This window comes from Danio rerio, chromosome 1 (genome assembly GCF_049306965.1).
Source record: "Danio rerio strain Tuebingen ecotype United States chromosome 1, GRCz12tu, whole genome shotgun sequence".
In the NCBI taxonomy this organism is placed as follows: domain Eukaryota; kingdom Metazoa; phylum Chordata; class Actinopteri; order Cypriniformes; family Danionidae; genus Danio; species Danio rerio.
The window spans coordinates 58,060,260-58,074,218 of record NC_133176.1 but is presented as its reverse complement, the minus strand read 5'-3'; the positions used below and the strand labels follow the sequence as shown (position 1 = coordinate 58,074,218).

Below are 13,959 nucleotides of genomic sequence, written 5' to 3'. Positions count from 1 at the left end.
AGAAAAAAATACACAGTGAGCGTTTGAAATTGGAATAGGCGAGCAATGGATGTTTTCCAGACATGAAAATTTGATAATAAACATTAAGTCTTCAAAGGGGATTGGAGAGAAATGCGATTTTGCACTAATCCAGTTAAAAAGTGTCCTGTTTGAAATGTGTTATGAAATAGTTGGAGTTGAAGTGTGAATATATCAAACGCCAGACAGTACCATTTCTCACATTAGACTGCTGTGGATTTAGCAGCATGTTTTTCTGACTTACCTGGCTTTGGTTGTGCTTTATTTCATATTTTGCACCATGACACTTTTAACTAACTTTTTTTTTTTTTTTTTTACATTTTTGGATTATTATAGTATTTTTAAATGCAAAGGGCACTACTTGCTTTTTTAAAATGCTTGATTTATGTACGTATGTGCTTGTTTGTTAAAAACCAAGTCATGTTATAAATATTTATTTCTTATATTTTCGATAAAAATTCAGATTTGAAATTTTGCAATAAGGGCACCACGGTGGCTCAGTGGTTAACACTGTTGCCTTACAGCAACAGGGTTGCTGGTTCGAGTCCTGGATGTGCCAGTTGGCTTTTCTGTGTGGAGTTTCCTCCGTGGGCCACAATCCAAACACATGTGCCATAGGTGGATTGAAAAAATTAACTTGGCCTTAGTGTATGTGTGTGTGTGTAAATGAGTGTTTATGGGCGTTTCCCAATACTGAGTTGCAGCTGCAAGGGTATTTGCTGCTTAAAAAATAGTTGGCGGTTCATTCTGTTGTGGCGACCTCTAAAATAGAGACTAAGCCAAAGGAAAATGAATGAATGAACTTTGAATTTGACCCCAGCCTTACAGCATTAATCTGACTTCTCATTGCATTTACAGATTTTGACCAGCAGGTGGCGCAGGTGTAATATGTTTCCATCATTCAGTAAATCCACAATTTAAATGTGCCATTTGCCACTAAACTTGTTTTAATTTGCTTTGCTTTAATTTACAATGTCCAAGGTTACTTGACATTTTAGAAAGGGCACCAGCTTCCTTCCTTAAGGGATATTTTCATATAAAATTCAGTTACTTTGTCTGGGAAATGCAGGGAAAGCTTCTTGAAAGTTCTTTCCAGCCCTACACAGATTACCATCGCAGCAAAACCTGCTAAAGAAAACACCTAGGCAGTTTTGATCAGCAGGAGTCGCCTGCGTGAAGTGTTTGGAACAACAAAATAAATACATAAATTCACGTGACAAAGCAATCAGCAATCGAAGAGAAAAGCTCATCACTACTTTATTGACAAATAGTCTAAATCTCCCTTATAGAAAAGAAACTAAGAGGCAATGTTAGCTATAGTTATTTACATCCAGGCTTTGTTCTCTGGCTGTCAAGGAAGTCGAATGAGGCTTATGATTGATCCGATGCATAATGTGTTGTTTAATATTTACATCTTTACCTTTCAGCTTCCCAAATGTTAAAATACTATATATTTTTTAACCATACTGTAGTAACATAGTATTTACAACTCTTTGTTAACAGTATAATTGAGTAAAGTGAAAAACTGTACTAAATACTGTAGTATACTGTGGTGTTAAGCTCTCCCTGCCACTGTTAAATACAATAGTTGGAGAAAACAGTATTGGGCAATTTGTTTATATCACTATACAGTAGTTGTTGTGTTAACATACAATCCCCACAACAGATCAATTTAAAGTACTTTACTATAGCATCGTTCAAAAACACAGTATTATTTTCTGCTTGTGGGTTTTTCTCTATGCATGTTCCACATTGATTTTATTTTATTAAAAGCATGACTGTCGACAAAAATGGCAGCTGGTCATGTATATTAAATATGAATTTAATTTTTGACGCTGCATGATAGTAGCACATAGTCATACGAGAATGAAAATGCACATCTATAGCTCTTTGTCCTTTTCCCCCCTCTTCATCTCTTTTAATTCCCCTTGAGATGAAATGAGATCTGGAGAAGATAGAGTAGTTCATTCATTCTTGAAACCCTGAAAACTCATCATATCTTCATGAGCAGACGCACAAAGACTGAAATACTTTGAAGGCTGCACTTTCAGGTCATCGAGATGAGGAGGCAAATGATAATCCTGTATTTCCTGTATCTCTTTGTCATTTACAAACACACAACTGTACACTATTGTGTGTCCATATAAGTGAAAACTATGGAGCCCGATCAGCCTCAAAAATAATAGTTACAAAATAAAATTCACACAAGCAGAGCGCAATTCATGTTTACAAAGTCAAATTTTTAAAAATCATAAATATTTTCGCCAAATTAATTGGATTTGTGTATTTTTGAATCGATTTGTATAGTTTTGAATGGTGTTTCGAATGTACGAATTGGATTTGTGCATTTTTTAATCAAGTTTTAAATTTACGAATTTGGATTTGCCTAATTTTTAATGTATTTGCCGATTTTAGAATCGCGTTTTAAATTTTCGAACTGCATTTGTGTATTTTTGACTCGTGTTTCAAATTTATGAATTGGAGTTGTGTATTTTTGAATCGTGTTTTGAATTTACGAATTTGGATTTGGGTATTTTTGAATCGTATTTTGAATTTATGAATTGCATTTGTGTATTTTTGAATCGTGTTTTGAATTCACGAATTTGGATTTGCGTATTTTTGAATCGTGTTTTGAATTTACGAATTTGGATTTGTGTATTTTTGAATCGTGTTTTGAATTTTTGAATTTGGATTTGGGTATTTTTGAATCGTATTTTGAATTTATGAATTGCATTTGTGTATTTTTGAATCGTGTTTTGAATTCACAAATTTGGATATGGGTATTTTTAAATCGATTTGTGTATTTTTGGATCGTGTCTTGAATTTATGAATTGGATTTTTTGCGTTTTTGAATCGTGTTTTGAGTTTACAAATTTGGATTTGCATATTTTTGAATCAATTTGTGTATTTTCGAATCATATTTTGAATTTTATGAATTTGGATTTGCAAATTTTTGAATCGATTTATGTATTTTTGAATTGTTTTTTGAAGTTACGATTTTTTTTAACAACATTTTGAATTTATGAATTAGATTTTGTGCATTTTTGAACCGTATTTAAAATGTACAAACTAGATTTGCATTTTTTTATCATGTTTTGAACTTACAAAAATCGATTATGTAAATGTGAATTGTGTTGTAGATGTATGAATTTGTCTCCATAAGAACTTCCAATTACACCTTTTTGGATTATACAATAGACAAGAAATCCCTTATTTAAAAATACTATAGTAAGTAACAGCAAATAATATAGTGTTTTTTGAACCACACTAGAGTAAAGTACTTTGATGAATATGTTGTGGTGATTCCATTAGTTGCTATGGTAACTCAACAACTACAATAATGTGGTGATGTCATTGGCCCATAAACATATTCTGTGTATTGTCAAATCATTTCATAACTGTAAAAAAGAGGGAATTTAATCAGAACTCAACATTAAAACAGCTGCCATAACATTATTTATCAATTTGTGGACCTTTTTAGAATCTAGGAAACTATGGAACTGACATTTTAAAACAAATTAGGGCCATTGTTATTGTTTACATCCCTGACAATGTAGTATACTCACTAACAGTAAAAAATAAGTACAGTATTTATTACAGTTAATCAGTTCATTATAGTTATTTCTACAGTATAATGTGGCATTCATTAACAAAGTGTTGTAAACACTCTATAATAATACACTTCACTGTAGTTCACAAACACTGATTATAGTATTTGCAATAGCATTTTGTCTGTTCATGGCATTATTAAATATGAATTGTGGTATCGTTGTGTTTTATTTATGGGGTTTTAATTCTTTTGGGGATGTGCTCGGAACTCTGTTTAATATTTATAGTATTTTTGGAAATTTGGTAATTCCCATTAGGATAATAAACCCTAGAATAAGAAGAAAAAAACACAGAGAGTTAAAACATGTAAGACATTAGCCGAGTGTTTCTATTGCTCATTGTGTTATAAAAAATGACCATCACATGTGTGAAGAAAACATCAAGAGCTCTAATATGCAAACCTATAGGTGTTGTAGGCCCTAAAAGCCTAAAGTATAATGCCCTTGGCAATTAGCATCAGTGTAATCACTGATTATCTCATTAACAAGCTTATGAAGATTGTAATTACGCACTCAAAACCCTTTTCATAGACTTCTAATCAGCAGAGGATACATTAGCTCTCTGTATGAGGAAAAGCTGTAGACATGCATGAGCAGCACGTTCTGCCTGTGATTATACTGAGCCTTTCAGCTCAGTCACAGGTTCTGCTGGACTCTGATTGGTCTGTTCAACATGTGCGTATTCATTATTCATTCTGGATGGGCTTGTGTGTAAATGCAGAGTAGACTGTGCTGTGAGAAATGGAGGAGTGTGAAAAAAGAGGCATGATGTGGGTGGAGGAATGAATGGAGGTAGAGGCTGTGCTGAGATCAGTACACTGTCAATCTGTCTGTGTCTCTATCATCTGTCTTTTTATCTATCTGTCTGTCCTTCTGTTAATCTATTTTTCTGTCTGTCTATCTATCTGTCTGTCTGTCTGTCTCTCTGTCTTATCTATATGTCTGTCCATCTATTCATCTGTTTGTTTGTTTGTTGTCTTTATCTGTCTGTCTATCTTTCTGTCTGTCTATCTGTCTTTTCTATTCATCTGTCTGTCTGTCTATTTGTTTCTGTCTGTCTTCTCGTTCCATGTGTCTATCTGTATCTGTCTGTCTTTTCATTTTGTCTATTTATGTCTGTCTGTCTATCTGTATCCATCTGTCTGTTTTTCTGTCTATTCTTCTATCTGTCTGTCTTCTCTATTTGTCCGTCCATCTATCTGTCTGTCTATTCGTCTGTCTTTTCTCCATCTGTCTGTCTGTCTATTTGTTTCTGTTTGTCTTCTCTATCCATCTATCTGTATCTGTCTGTCCGTTTGTCTTCTTTTTCTGTCTATCTGTGTCTGTCTGTTTGTCTGTCTTTTCATTCTGTATATTTATGTCTGTCTGTCTGTCTATATGTTTGTCTTCTCTATCCATCTGTTTGTCTGTATATCTGTCGGTCCCTCTATCTTGTCTGTCCATCTGTTCATCTGTCTATTTGTTTCTTTGTTCGTCTGTCTATCTGTCTGTCCATCTGACTTTTCTATTTGTCTGACTATCTTTGTCTGTCTGTCTTTTCTATCTGTCAGTTAGTCTGTCTGTATCCGTCTGTCCGTCTTTCCGTCAATTTGTGTCTGTCTATCTGTTTGTCTTCTCTATCCGTCTGTCTATCTGTATCTATCTGTCTATCCATCTGTCTGTCTGTCTATTCATCTATCTATCCGTCTTCTCTATCTGTCTGTCTTCTTTGTCTATACGTCTGTCTGTCTTCTCTGTCTGTCTTCTCTGTCTGTCTGTCTGTCTGTCTCTCTATTTGTCTATATATCTGTCTTCTCTCTGTTTGTCTGTCTTCTCTCTGTCTATTCGTCTATCTGTCCGTCTGTCTTCTCTGTCTGTCTGTCTATTTATCTATCTGTCCGACTGTCTTCTCTATCTGTCCATCTGTTCATCTGTCTATTTGTATGTCTTCTCTCTGTCTGTCTGTCTATCTGTATCTGTCTGTCTGTCTTCTTTTTCTGTCTATTTGTGTCTGTCTGTCTATCTGTTTGCCTACTCTGTCCGTCTGTCTATCTGTATATATTTGTCTATCCGTCTGTCTATTTGTCTATCTGTCCGTCTGTCTGTCTGTCTGTCTGTCTGTCTGTCTGTCTGTCTGTCTGTCTGTCTATCCCTCTGTCCATCTGTCTGTCTGTCTGTCTATCTATTTATCTGTCTGTCTATTTGTCTGTCTATTGTCTGTCTGTTAATCTGTCTGTCTACTCATCTGTCCACCCATCTCTCTATCTGTCTGTCTGTCTGTCCGTCTGTCTGTCTGTCTGTCTGTCTGTCTATCTATCTGTCTGTCTGTTTGTCTGTCTGTCTGTCTGTCTGTCTATCTATCTGTCTGTCTGTCTGTCCGTCTGTCTGTCTGTCTGTCTGTCTGTCTGTCTATCTATCTGTCTGTCTGTCTGTCCATCTGTCTGTCTGTCTGTCTGTCTGTCTGTCTATCTGTCTGTCTGTCCGTCCGTCCGTCCGTCTATCCCTCTGTCCATCTGTCTGTCTGTCTATCTATTTATCTGTCTGTCTATTTGTCTGTCTATTGTCTGTCTGTTAATCTGTCTGTCTACTCATCTGTCCACCCATCTCTCTTTCTGTCTGTCTGTCTGTCTGTCTGTCCGTCTGTCTGTCTGTCTGTCTGTCTGTCTGTCTGTCTGTCTGTCTGTCCGTCCGTCCGTCCGTCCGTCCGTCCGTCCGTCTGTCTGTCTGTCTGTCTATCTATCTATCTATCTATATATCCATCCATCCATCCATCCATCCATCCATCTATCGTTCTATCTATCTATCGTTCTATCTGTCTGTCTGTCTGTCCGTCTGTCCGTCCGTCCATGTCTTTCTTTCTTTCTTTCTTTCTTTCTTTCTTTCTTTCTTTCTTTCTTTCTTTCTTTCAATACTTTTTGAGTATTCTGTCAACCTGTTCATGGACCTGCTGTTTTTTTTGCATGTTATCAAGCAAAAACACACACATCTGCCTCAGACTTTCTTCTCTATAAAGACTAAATTGGGACTTTTCTGTCTGTCTTCCCCCTTGAGTCTCCAAGTGGATGTTTAATCTGATCATCAGGATGGTCCAAAACTTCATACAGACTTTCTCATCAAAGTCAGAGCAGTGACTGCAGGGTCTCTGTGTTTTCTAGACCCCTCATTTCACTTCAAAACCTCTCGTTCTAACCCCGTTTTTTTGCTCATCGCGACTTCAAAGCCATCATTCATATTTCTGTCTACATTTATCTTAGTTACTGCCATCGGTGATTTAGGATGGGTTCAGAGAAGCATGCTATTGTAGGAGATTACAGCAAAGAAACAAGCAGAGACTAGCATGTTCAATGAAGGCTAGCACTGCATTTATATAGTATAGTAGCTTTGTCACATTTACCAGTTTGAATGTAAAATCATTAATCATTCAAACCAGAGTTGATTGTCAGGATTTTGATTGCTCACATTAAATCCTGTAACATTGTGGTTTGCTAAAAGCAAAAGGCTGCAATGTAAATGCATGTGTATGTGGACCGATAAATATATACACTCGCTGGCCACTTTATTAGGTACACCTGCCCAACTGCTCGGTAATGCAAATTTCTAATCAGCCAATCACCTGGCAGCAACTCAATGCATTTAGGCATGCAGACGGTAGTGTATGTGTGTGAATGAGTGTGTAAGGATGTTTCCCAGTGATGGGTTGCAGCTTCATTCTGATGTGGCAACCCCAGGTTAATAAAGGGACTAAGCCGAAAAGAAAATGAATGAATACTTCTTACTACTTACTACTATTATTATTTGTTGTTATTATTATTATTATTATTATTTATTATTATTATCACTTGTCCTCTCCCTGATTTCCCATCCTCCCCTCTCCTCGACACCTTTGTCATAAATGGTATTACTTTTATTTTTTGTAATCATTATTATTATTATTACTGTTCTGACTTGTCCTGTTATCTTTCCATTATCATTATTACAAGTATTTATACCATTATCATTATTAAGGTTGTAGCGGTAGTAGTTATAGTAGTAGTAGTAGTTGTAGTAGTAGTAGTTGTAGTTGAAGTAGTAGACAGTGTAATAGTATTGATTGTTATTGAGTAATTGTTACGGAGATTATTGAAGTAGTAGTTCATGTAAGTAGTAGCAGAAGTAGTAATGGTGTGGTAGTTACAGTAGTAGTAGTAGTCATTGTTGGTGTAGTAATATCAGTAGTAGATGTTGTTGATGTAGATGTAGATGTAGTAGAAGTGATTGTGGTGGTGGTAGTAGTAGTAGTAGTAGTAGTAGTAGCAGTAGACATTGTTGTATTAGTTGTAGCAAACGCTATAGTAGTATCAGTAGTGGTAGTCGTTGTAGTAGTATCAGTATTAGTAGACGTTGTAGTAGTAGTAGTCGTGGTTGTGGCTGTAGTAGAAGCAGTAGTAGTTGTAATATAAGTAACTTTTTGTAGTAATAGTTGGTGTAGCACATGTGATTTATTATTATTGTTGTCATTTATTACTGTTGTCCTTTCTTTCTTTTTACTCTCATTTTTACTATCATACATTAATAAGCATTGTTGTTACTCCCTACCTCTGACTGGTTTCTTTCTATATGTTTTATCTATATCTGTGACACTTGCTTCATTTGTTGACTGTTATTGTTCCTTATGTATGTACTCTGACCTGTCCACCAAGTTACCTTTACATGCATACACACACTCACACGCACACACTCACGCACATACCAGTACATGACTATATTGTTGTTGTTTTTGTTTTGTTTTTGTTTCGTTGCTTTGTATTTGTTATTTGTTGACGTTTTCTTGTATTTGTATGATTTTTGCATATTCTAATAAAAAAAAAAGTGTGACCTGTAAAAAAAAAAAGAAAAAAAAGAAAATGAATGAATGACACAATACTGTAGATTCTGCTTGAATATTGCTCTACAATTCCATGCGTGTTCAATACAAGCTCAGGAGGCGGAGATGAATGTCAAAAGTATTAGTAATTTATTAAGTACAACTGAATTTATTAAGTATAAATTGTACTATTGGTTATACAATGCTACCCAAGAGAACACATCAGGCAATCGGCATGCGTTTCCTTGGGACGAAAGACCCATTTTATAATCGCAGAAGAAGAAGCCGGGTCGTCTCCCTGTAAGCTTTTCTGCACCGTCTGTAGTTCCCCTTTTCTGCACAGAAGAACTGAACCAATTAAATACACATGCTTTGAAGCCTCCATAGGCCTCAATATGTTCTCACAAATGGTTACACAAGAAATCAGAAGCGAGAGACACACAACATTTTTATTGTTTCTGCTGCATCTTTTTTTTTTTTTTTTTTGGCCGAGATATCCTGCAAAATGCTTCATTAGTATGCAAAACACATCTCACTCAAAGGACAGTTTTAGTTAACATATAATGTGGCAGAGCATACAAAATATTTCCAAATAAAGAATAACTCTGAGGAATTCATTCATTCATTTTCTTGTCGGCTTAGTCCCTTTATTAATCCGGGGTCACCACAGCGGAATGAACCGCCAACTTATCCAGCAAGGTTTTACACAGCGGATGCCCTTCCAGCCGCAACCCATCTCTCGGAAACATCCATACACACACCCAATTCACCTGTACCACATGTCTTTTGGACTGTGGGGGAAACCGGGGCACCCAGAGGAAACCCACGCGAAGGCAGGGAGAACATGCAAACTCCACACAGAAACGCCAACTGGGCCGAACCAATGACCTTCTTGCTGTGAGGTGACAACACTACCTACTGCGCCACTGCCTCGCCTCTAATGAGGAATGAAAAAATTAATTATATTTTCTTACAATTTGCATGTGGTATATTATACTACAAGACACAGCAGTAGTAAAAACTAAAGTGTACTACATTATTTACTACAGTTATCAGTTCACAATAGTCAATACTACATTAATATAGTGTTGTATTACACTTTACTATTGTATGTAGTACAATACAGTATGGCACAGGTTTCTTCCGGTGCTCCGGTTTCCCCCACAGTCCAAACACATGCGCTATAGGTGAATTGATTAAACTAAATTGGCTGTAGTGTACAAGTGTGTGTGTGTTTGTGTGTGAATGAGTGTGTATGGATGTTTCCTAGTACTGAGCAGCTGGAAGGGAATCCGCTGCATAAACATATGCTGGAATTGTTATATTAATAGTGAATGAATAAATGTACAATACACTGTAGTATTTACTCTATGAATGAATGAATTGATTGATTTATTTAACAGGGACAATGCACAAAGATTACATTAACCTCAAAGAGGAAAGATGCATTGTGCCAGGTTGTAGCAGGATTGCTAACAGGGTAAAATTACAACAATAAAATCCAATTAATTAAAAAGTCCGTTTAAAACATTCAAGCATAATCGCATATAAACTAAAACACTGACAACTCAAAAACATCTCACTCAGTATGTGTACATTTTATTTGACAAACACCACCTCCTAGTCAGGCGTGAAAACATCTTATAATTTGCACATGTGATTATTTCTGTAGTGAGAGAATTTCATAGATTTGAGGCTTTATAAATCAAAGAGGATTGACCAAAAGAGGTCTTACGTTTAGAGACAATACATTCCCCTCTTACCATAGAACGCGTCACTCGCGATGTTTTCTCTGATTTGGAAATTAAATTTTTTTTTTAACGATGGAGCAGAAAGATTGTGAATAATTTTAAAAAACAAAAAAATATTGGGGCGAGGCAGTGGCGCAGTAGGTAGTGCTGTCGCCTCACAGCAAGAAGGCCGCTGGTTCGATCCTCTGCTCAGTTGGCGTTTCTGTGTGGAGTTTGCATGTTCTCCCTGCCTTTGCGTGGGTTTCCTCCGGGTGCTCCAGTTTCCCCCACAGTCCAAAGACATGCGGTACAGGTGAATTGGGTTGGCTAAATTGTCCATAGTGTATGAGTGTGTGTGTGTGTATGTTTCCCAGAGATGGGTTGCGGCTGGAAGGGCATCCGCTGCGTAAAAACTTGTTGGATAAGTTGGCAGTTCATTTCGCTGTGGCGACCCCGGATTAATAAAGGGACTAAGCCGACAAGAAAATGAATGAATGAATGAAATATTGGAATATTTAATAATATTATCAAAACTTAAGAGACTCTATTTTTCTAATATATTGCAGTGATGGTACAACCGAGGCTTTTTATCATGAATTTTAAGTGCTCTCTTGTATACTGATTCCAGCGGTGTTAAAGATGATTTACATGCCTGAGACCAGCTCGTTATACAGTACAACAAACGTGGAACAATCATAGTATTTAAATAAATACCAGAGGCCTCATACGTCAGAGAATCTCTAATATGTTTAAAATTTCTTAGATTGAATCTCAGTATGGTAGCAAGTTTTTTAATATGAGTTTCAAAATTAAGGTTTAAGTCCAACAGATTATATAAATGATTATAGTTTTTTCATTGCTTGAAATAGAGTAATTGACAAACAGAAATCGATAGTCGTGCCGCCTCTACTAATTAAATTTTAGTTTTTTTAATATTGAATTCCAGCTTAACAGGTTATAATTGCATCTTGCCAAACTGTTTACTTAAATAACATGTTTCCGGTTGACGTGTAAAAGACAATTTCCTGGAAATATTGACTGTAAATTTTCCATATGAGTTCACCGCATATGTAAAAGCGCTTGACATGATCTTGACGCCAGAGACCCATCAGAACAAATTCAGCACAGTTCAGTGAGCATGTCACAAACACACCATCTTAAGAAGCCATTAGCTGAGTGACACACTCACACACATGCTTATTTTTACATGTCATTAATCTGTCCTCGGCTCTGATAAAGCTCTGGACTGATAGTGGCAGTTTGTATTGCAGACGTGTAGATAAACAGTTTGCCTTACTACTGTAAACAGCGCATGAATGTTATCAATGAGTCTCTCTGAGAGTCTCTGTGTTTATTTTTAAACATGCGAATACATTCAAAGTGTCTTTCTGTCATGCTAAAAGAAAATTGAGTTTAAGACACAATTGTGGGTCTAACATGTTGTCAAAATTATACTAGGTCATAATTAAAAGGAAAATGTAATTATTTACAGTAATTAAACTGTAAAAAAATCCACATGATTGCTTTAGTTGTCCCAGCACAAATCTGTTAAGTGGATTGAACATAAAAAATTAAGTTGTCTCCAAAAAACGTAAGAATTGTGTCGTTTAAGCAAATAATTTTATAAAAACAATTTTTTAAAATGTTTTGAGTACTCCCAAGCAAAAATATGACTAAAAATGCAATGTGTGTATCTTAAGTCAAATTTGTTTATTTATTAAAAGTGTAATACACTTTTGAATGGATCCTATTTTTAAACACATCTATAGATTCTCTTTTTTTGTGCTAAAAATAATCTGAGAGTAAAAGTCAAAATATGCCCCTGAAATATAGTCATGATTATAGTAGGACATAGGTAGATGGACACCTAGAATTATTATATGGAATATTCTCATCCAAAACAATTACCTAAATTATTTTTTAAGTTGGGTGGTTGGATGGGAGTGTTGGGTTTTTCAACACAAACTAAATAAAATATGATAAAATAACCCTAAACATTTAAATTTGGTCCTATACATTTTGCTATAATAACCAGCTGCTGATTTTGTCCATATTTTACTGAAATTTGGCCTGGAAATCCAAGTGTTTTTAGCCTGAGACTTGTTAGTTAGATAATATTATTTAAAATTAATATAAAATTTTATTTTATTACAAGAACTTTGGGATCCAAACAACACTAAAACACAGTTTTATTTCATCTACAATAAATAAACAATGAACTTGTGTATTTCACATATTCACAGGAGGCACAAACATTCATTCATTCATTTTCTTTTGGCTTAGTCCCTTTAATAATTTGGGGTCGCCACAGCGGAATAAACAGCCAACTGATCCAGCACATGTTTTACGCAGCAGATGCCCTTCTAGCCACGACCCAACATTGGGAAACACATAAAAGTGCCAACTGACCCAGACGGAGCTCAAAATGCTGCTCCGGATGCCAAAACATTTTTTATTTTTTAAAATGCTCAGAATTATGACAGTACTTCACTTATAATTATCACTTACTAAATCATTGTGTGAAAAACAACCCAGCATTTTCTAAGTAGAATATAATTAATCAAAAAATGTTGCTCAATTTCAAATGTACTGAGAGATTAGTGAATATAATAAATACATTTATTTTCTTTATTATTATGTATTATGTATTTAGTAATAGTATAATTATTTATAACCAAACACAAATTCCTAAGATATGAAATGAAACATCATATGTACTCTAAAAAATACTGGATTGTAACCCAACAGTGGGTTGAATGTGGAGGAACCTACTCTTTGGGTTAAAAAATGTCAAATTAATTGAATAAAACTTTGTGTTTGACCCAACAATGTGTTACAACCTAGAGGTCTGCATTCCTGAACAATTTCCGATTAAAGCACGGGAGCGGTCTGTAACTAGTGTCATTTTGGATGGGAGCAGGTGGTCTAACAATATTGCTTCAGACTCCCAAACGAGCGAGCATGTGTATGTATGTGTGTGAATGAGACAGCATGATGCTGTGTTTAGCTTATTTGTTGCTATGTGTGTGTGTGTTTGAGTGTCTGTGTGTGTGTGTGTGTGTGTGTGTGTGTGTGTGTGTGTGTGTGTGTGTGTGTGTGTGTGTGTGTGTGCGAATGAGAGAGAGAGCTTTGTGCTGTGTGCTGTATGTGTGTGTGTGTGTGAATGAGAGAGAGCGTAATGCTGTCTGTGTGTGTGTCACTTGCTTGGTGCTTATGTGTGTGTGTGTGTGTTTATACAGACAGCTTGTTATAGGCTGTCTGGACTCTGTATAGCTGGGTGGTTTTCGGTTTTGTTCCCCCCCCACCCGTTAGCGGGAACGGGCGCGACAGGTAGAAAACAGGGCGGTTCAGGCAGCGGGACAACAAATGCTGAATATAAGCAGGATCGGTTGGGTTCGGGCTAAAACCTGGCAGGAGCGGGATTCAAAATTTAGTCCCGCGCAGATCTCTATTACAACCAACCCAGGCTCATTCTGAAAAAGTAGCCCTATATACATTTCTGGAGAGCCCCAAAAATGTTCCAGGAGCTACGTTTTTTTTTTTTTTTTTTTTTTTTTTTTGCAATTTTTGTTTTCACGAATGCACCAAAGGCCGCTGGTTACGCTTTTTAAGATGTCAAATTTTTCTCAGAAGTGCCATTCATGCCTGCTGTTCTCTCTTAAATCCACCAGAGGCCGCTGTCAACTAACTGACTGACCAACTGACTGATTCTCCTCTCCTCCTTCCCTAAACCCAAATGACAGTGTTTTTTTTAAAGCAAACTAAAAAAAGAAAAGCCCTC

At 36.1% G+C, this 13,959-nt stretch overlaps 1 protein-coding gene across 5 annotated transcripts in view; it reads left to right on the top strand.

Moving 5' to 3' along the window:
* The window catches only part of wu:fj19g03, a 72,390-nt gene that overhangs the window by 20,222 nt on the left and 38,209 nt on the right, over nt 1-13,959 (top strand). The window lies entirely within an intron of this gene.